Raw genomic sequence first — 6,650 nt, 5'->3', positions numbered from 1 at the left:
AGTTGTTATGACCCCAACCCCATAATGTGAAAATGGTTTTTAGTTATGAGAAATGTGGGAATTGAACTAGTGCATTATGATGTCGAATCGAACCTTGTGGGTTTGTGTTTTCACAAAATATTGTATAATTGAACCAAGGGGGTTGTGAATTCTCCCAAGTGGTGTAATTGTTTTGGCATGTTGTTGTTACATTTTAAGCGTAGTTGTTATGACGATACCAACAATGTGTGCCTTAATGTGGTATATGGTTCAATGTATGGGAATGTGAGATAAATATTTTTAATTGGTATTTAAAAGAAGTTTTATAGCTAAGTTGTGCAAGTGAAGGTCCGAGTGACCGACACTAGAAACCACGTTAGCCAGTACGGGGGTCGTTATGTGAGGGTTCGAGTCCCCTTGCTTGTGACCATGTAGTTCAAGTCCACCTTATTTTATTACTGTGATTGGGGGGTTCGAGTCCCCCATATCACATTTCATGATCGAGTGCTTAAGTTAAATTAGAGCCACCACTTAATTTATCTGAAAAAAAATTAAGAAGGCTTTTTAAATAGAATTCTAAGTCTTAAAATAGAAAAAGACTTAGACCTTTTAAGAAAAATTTCAAGTAAGAGGTTCTTATTAACTCTTTAAGAAGGTTTTTAAGGCACCTAAAATGTCCACTAACTTGTGGTTGTCCAAGCTATTTGGAAACAAACTTTTATCTAACTTTTAGAATGAAATTTACTTTTTTTAGAGAAGAAATAGATTAAGAAAATAATTATTGAGATTTATGCAAAACCAATTTTTTTGACGACTTTGTGGGGAATTTAACTAAGTTTTGAAAAAATGTTGGTAGCAAATAAATCATAAAAAGGGTAAAAAAAAAAAATAAAGCTAATGACTTAGGAACTTGATCCCAAATCTTACAAATGAACATATCCTAGTCTAATTGGGTTTTTGGCCCACCTACACCTGTCCAAGTTTAATAATTTGGGTTTTTGGCCCACAACCTGTCCTAAACTACTTGTTGAACCTTTAAAGGCCCAAATTTGCTTCATATGTATTAAGTTACAACTTGTGCTTTGATGCCCAAAATAAATGAATAAAAAATAAAAATACAAAAGTAACAAAAATCACGACTTTTCAAGTCTCTTAGACACTTCATCAATGGGCGTTGACCCAGTTTTTTTATCCTTCCGCCTTCTTACACCTGTACGCGATATGAATGGCCTTTTGGAACTTAGATTTTAAAGAGATAGGTCTCACTGTCCTAATAGAAATACAATGCGAGGGAGTCCATTGTAGACTCCAAAATAAGTTCACATGCCACACAAAGAAAAATAATAACAAATTAATACATGTTCTATAAAAATTGGTAAATAACACATTAATACTATGAAAATACACTCACACATAGATTAAAAAAAAGTAGAATTTAAAATGTTTCAAAAAGGGAAACAAACACATATAACCATTAAGGAAACTCAAATGCTAGAAATGACAAAACAACGCAAAGTCCTCATTGTTCAGAGCAAACAACTTTATGTTGGGATGCTACAAACAGATTTGGCTAAAGTAAGCATGTGACCCAGTCAATCATAAAATAGAGTTTTAATAAAATAGGCTAAGAGAAAGAAAAAAGTAACATATGAGCAAAAGTGTAACAAAAGGACCGAATAACTTGGAAGCCAAGAAGTTACACTCAAAGAAATCATTGCTCACTGACCAAAGTGTCTGTTAGTAAATACAAAAATAAAAGAAAAGAAAAATACTACAGACAAGATGTTTATTCGAAAGAAAACAACAAAATTGATTCTTTTAAATACATTCAAGTACATAGAAGTGACTACAACACAGAAATTGAAATTTGACATTCTTGCAAAGAATCAAGTAATACTAAGACTATACAATATTCTCGTGTTACCACAAACAAAGGGAAGACTAGTTGCAAGCTATTTTGAAAATCTTAATATCTAAGTGCAAATATGCTTGAAATCTTAACAAGGGAGGGCGGCATGATGTCAACTCCAAAGCAACCACACACGCACTGATTCTAATGACTTAATAACAACCTTTTAAAATAAAGCTCAGGCCATAGCCTTCTTAGCCACTGACCTCAACTGGAAGATAACAAATTAAAACATTAAACTAAAAAGAAAACTTTGTTCTTTGATAAAGACAAGAAGAATAGTCACTGTAAATAACTCAAAAAACATCCAATTTTCTCATGTAATTGGGAAAATTTATATAGAAGAAAGGAATACTTGCAACCAATTTAGAACCTAAACTAATAGGGGAGATAAGCAAGACCCTTAAATACAATAACTTAACACCTAAACCTCAGGATGGGCTAAACAAATATCTTCTAGCCTTGATTCTTCAAACATAACACAGAAATGGTAAAGAATCAATACCCATTCATGAGTCTTGACAAAAAAAAAACCTTTCAGAGATGAGAACGTATCATAGCGAAGATGCGACTCATTTCTCTAGTTTTGATTTTTAGAGATGAAAATATTTTTAAGGCCCCAAAAAGAAAATATTTTTAAGGCCCCAAAATGAAAATATTTTTAAGGCCCCGCAAGAGTTCTAGTTCAATTCAGTCTCATATAGCTTGTAATAAGGGGTTCAGACTTAGAAAATTCAACCAAGTGCTAAAACTTAGAAGCATTTTTTTAGCTTTCAAAATTGGATGAACTTATTTTCGATCCTGACGACCTTAAAATGTCGATTTTTAAGTTGATTCATGATCAGGGATGTCAATAGGTCATTTTGAATGAGTTTTGGAATTTTCAGACTTCATTTGGGTTATGTTTGGATAGGCAAAATAGAAAGCCAATGCGATCTTGACGCGTTGCATTAGCTATCATGTCATACCCATTGACACGCTGCGTCGGCTATCGCATCGTACCCATCGACGGATGCATCATTGATTGCTTCAATCCCATCGACACAGCATGTCGCCTATCGCATCACAGGATATCTCATCTCATTTAACCCCAAGTTTAGAAGGGTATTTCAGTCTTTTCCCCTTACTCTAACACGGGATGTAGGTCCTAAAATAGCACTTTTGCCTTATTTATCATAATTTACTCAAAATCAAAGGCATTCCCTTTCAAGAACAAACCTTAGCCCCTTTAGCATTCAAGTTCAAATTTCAAGAATTCACCAACAATCTTCATGAAATTAATAATCAAGGTATGTTAGGTGTTCATCCTTGGGCTTTCTTCCACCCTTGGAGTTCAAGAATCCTTTTTAAAATTTTAAGTTTATTGATTTCATGATTTATATGTTTGAATTGGATTGTGTTCATGCATGTATTGTTGTATGGTTTGAAAATCAAGATTCATACAAGTTTCAAGTGAATTAATTGGCAAGTATGTAGAATTATGTGATCCTCATGATAAACCCTTGAATTGGAAGTTGAATGTTGTAGCTATGATGTTTATATCTTAATGAACTCCATGTGCATTAATTATGCTCCTTAAGTGTTTGATAGAATGCCTATGTAAATTGAGTAGTAAATTCATGACATGTTATCATGTGGTCCCATTCATGTACAAGTTCATGTCCTTCAAGTGTTTGACAAAATGTCTAAATGAATGCATGGTGAATAGTAATTAATGTAATGCCTTTAAGATTTTGTTGTTTACCTAGAATTACAGTAGCCACAGAATAGTTTTAGTAACATTCAAAATAGTAGTACTCAGTCAGTTACAAAACTCAGTAAACTCAGTCCAGTTGAGTAAGTCAACACGATCAGTAATACTTCAGTCAAGTCTAGGGATGGGGGATCACCTGCCAGTTGAGGGTGTGATCTTTAGTAGAAGTCCCTAAGTTCAAAAAATACCTAGCCAGCATAGGTTAAAATATGTGAACCATCCAGTTGAGGGTTGGTAAAGTGTTTACCTGCTAGTTGAGAATAACACATAGCTCACCCACCAAATAAGGGTAATTCTTTAGTGGATCCATATAGCTATTATTAGTACCCATGGAATGGTGCTAACACCCTTCCAACTGGGGTCACAGGTTAGAACCCAACTTAGTTTATAATTGGGGTATGTCGGTTAGATGAACACTCCCACAGTTACGGTTTCACTATTCAGTAATCAATAATCAGTATTCAGTCTTAGAATTCAGTAAAAAACTTAGATAGTTCTACATAACTATGGCATTAGTTATCAGTTACTTAGCCATCAGAATTTAGTACTTCAGTTTTAGTCTAATTCAAGCAGAGGTTATATGCACAGTATTGTATATTCAGCCTGATCAGTAGTTATAGTTTCTGCATGTACTTTTATTCAATTATTTTATGATGTTCATTCAGTCAGTTATCATATCATGCATATGAACCCATGTATATCAGACTACCTCACTTATTATATTATTACATTGAAAGTACTGATGCATATTCTCTCTTTTGCGCTATGATGTCTCGTATCATAGGTTCAGTTGCATGGGCACCTAACCGTATTTAGCAGTGTAAGTTATCAGCAATTGTTACAGTGGTGAGTACTTATATTTCAAGGATAGAGTTACTTATTTCAGGATTCCAATAGTTTAGTAAATTCAGTAGTTGGAGTTAGTTGGGGATTGGTCCCATCAACTCCCTATTCAAATAGTTAGATGCTTTCAGAGACTATTTCAGATAGATGTTCAGTTTTTCAATATTATCATAAGTATTCAGTATTTCTTTTTAGTTTATGAACCTTATGGAAATCTCAGTCTAATTTTTGCATATATTTTCAGTATTATTATTCAGTGCTCATAACAGGTACCAGTCATGGATTAGCTTGTGGTCCTTCAAGACTCTAAGCACCGTGTGATGCCTAAGGTGCAGTCTCGAGACGTTACAAACTTGGTATTAGATTCTACAATTCTAAAAAGTCATAAAGAGTCTAAAAGTCGCGTCAAGTAGAATCCTATGCATGGGTGTGTAGAGCACCACACTTATGGACAAGAGGCTATAAGGCATTTTTAGGAAAAGTTTCCCTTTTTTTAGTATTCATGTCATGCGAGTGAGCATGAGCTCAAGTTAAACTCTCTGTCTAATCCAAGTTTTCCTTTTGTTTACAATATATACCTTCCAAAAATACTAATGGAAGAAGAACTGGAAACTAGCCAGCATCTTCGCCCAGTCAAGTAGATCCCCTGGACAAGCATGTCTCTCACGCAGAATTTAGAGAAACTTTTACCAATCTATCCCATTCCATAGCAACCCAAAATGAATGCCCAGCTGCTGTTTAGGCCAACCCAATGGCCAATACTACTACAACTAGAATTTGGGACTTTACCCAAATAAACCCTCCTTCATTTTCAGGGTTTAAGTCTGAAGAAGATATACAGGAATTTCTTGACATGGTGCAGAAGGTCACAAATATTATGAGGGTAACTTTTAGTAAGAGTGCTGAGTTAGTTGAATATCATTTGTAGGATATGTCTTATTCATGGTTTAATCAATGAAAGGAAGATAGGGCCACAAATGTAGAGCCTATAGAATGGGAGAAGTTTGTTACTGCCTTTCTAGATAGGCTCTTTTCATTGGAGTTAAGGGAAGCTAAGGTATTAGAATTCATTAACCTAAAGCAGCACAGCATGACAGTGAAGGAATATTTTCTCAAGTTTACTTAGTTAGACAGATATGCTCCTCATGTGGTAACTGATAGCAGATCTAAGATGAGTAAATTCATATTTGGTGTGTCTGATAGTATGGTTAAGGAGTGTAGGACTACAATGCTAATTAAGGAGATAGACTTGGCTAGGTTGATGATCCATGCTCAACAGATAGAAAAGCAAAATACTAAGGAGAAGGATAGGGAGAGCAAGAAGTCTAGAACAGGTAGCTTCAACTTTACTCAACCTAAGTTAGAGGGTGGTAATCGTCCTTAGTTCTGCCTAAAATCTTTAGTTTTAGCTCTGTCTTCAGCCAATTCTCCAGTTTCTAAGTTTAGAAATGGTAATAAGGATAGGGCACCAGGCTCTAAATCTCAAGGTAGTATTAGCAGTGCTCGAACAAATCCTCTTTACCAAAAGTATGGCAGAAACCATTAGGGTATCTACAGAGCTAGCAGTGATGTGTGTTTTGTGTGTGGTAAGCTAGGTCATAGAATCAAAGATTGTCCTCAGCTAGGTTCACAGGGTTAGTACAATCATCCCTCACCTCAGTCCGATCACCCATATCAGCAAGGTTTTACTTCCAGTGCCACTAGTGGGCAGTGTCCAAACAGACTCTATGCACTTCAGTCCCAACAGGATTAGGAAAGTTCTCCTGATGTGGTCACTAGTACATTACAAGTTTATCATTTACATGTGTATGCTTTGCTAGATCCAGAAGCTTTTTTATTCTTTGTAACTCCTTATATAGCTATTTACTTCGGAGTCAGTCTTGAAATACTACCAGAGCCCTTCTCAATATCAACCCCAATGGGTAAGTCTATCATAGCCCAGCAGGTATGCAGGAACTTTCCGATTATGGTATCTCAAAAAGTTACTTCAACAAACTTAGTAGAGTTAGAGATGACAGATTTTGATGTTACTTTTGGCATGTATTGGCTTTATTCATGCTATGCTTTAGTTTATTAGAGAAAAAGAGTTGTCTATTTTGAGTTCCCAAATAAACTTGACCTAGAATGGAAGGGTAATACTTCAGCACTTAGGGGTTAGATTGTTTC

Source organism: Capsicum annuum, chromosome 11 (genome assembly GCF_002878395.1).
Source record: "Capsicum annuum cultivar UCD-10X-F1 chromosome 11, UCD10Xv1.1, whole genome shotgun sequence".
Classification (NCBI taxonomy): domain Eukaryota; kingdom Viridiplantae; phylum Streptophyta; class Magnoliopsida; order Solanales; family Solanaceae; genus Capsicum; species Capsicum annuum.
Note: the sequence above shows the minus strand (reverse complement) of the source record.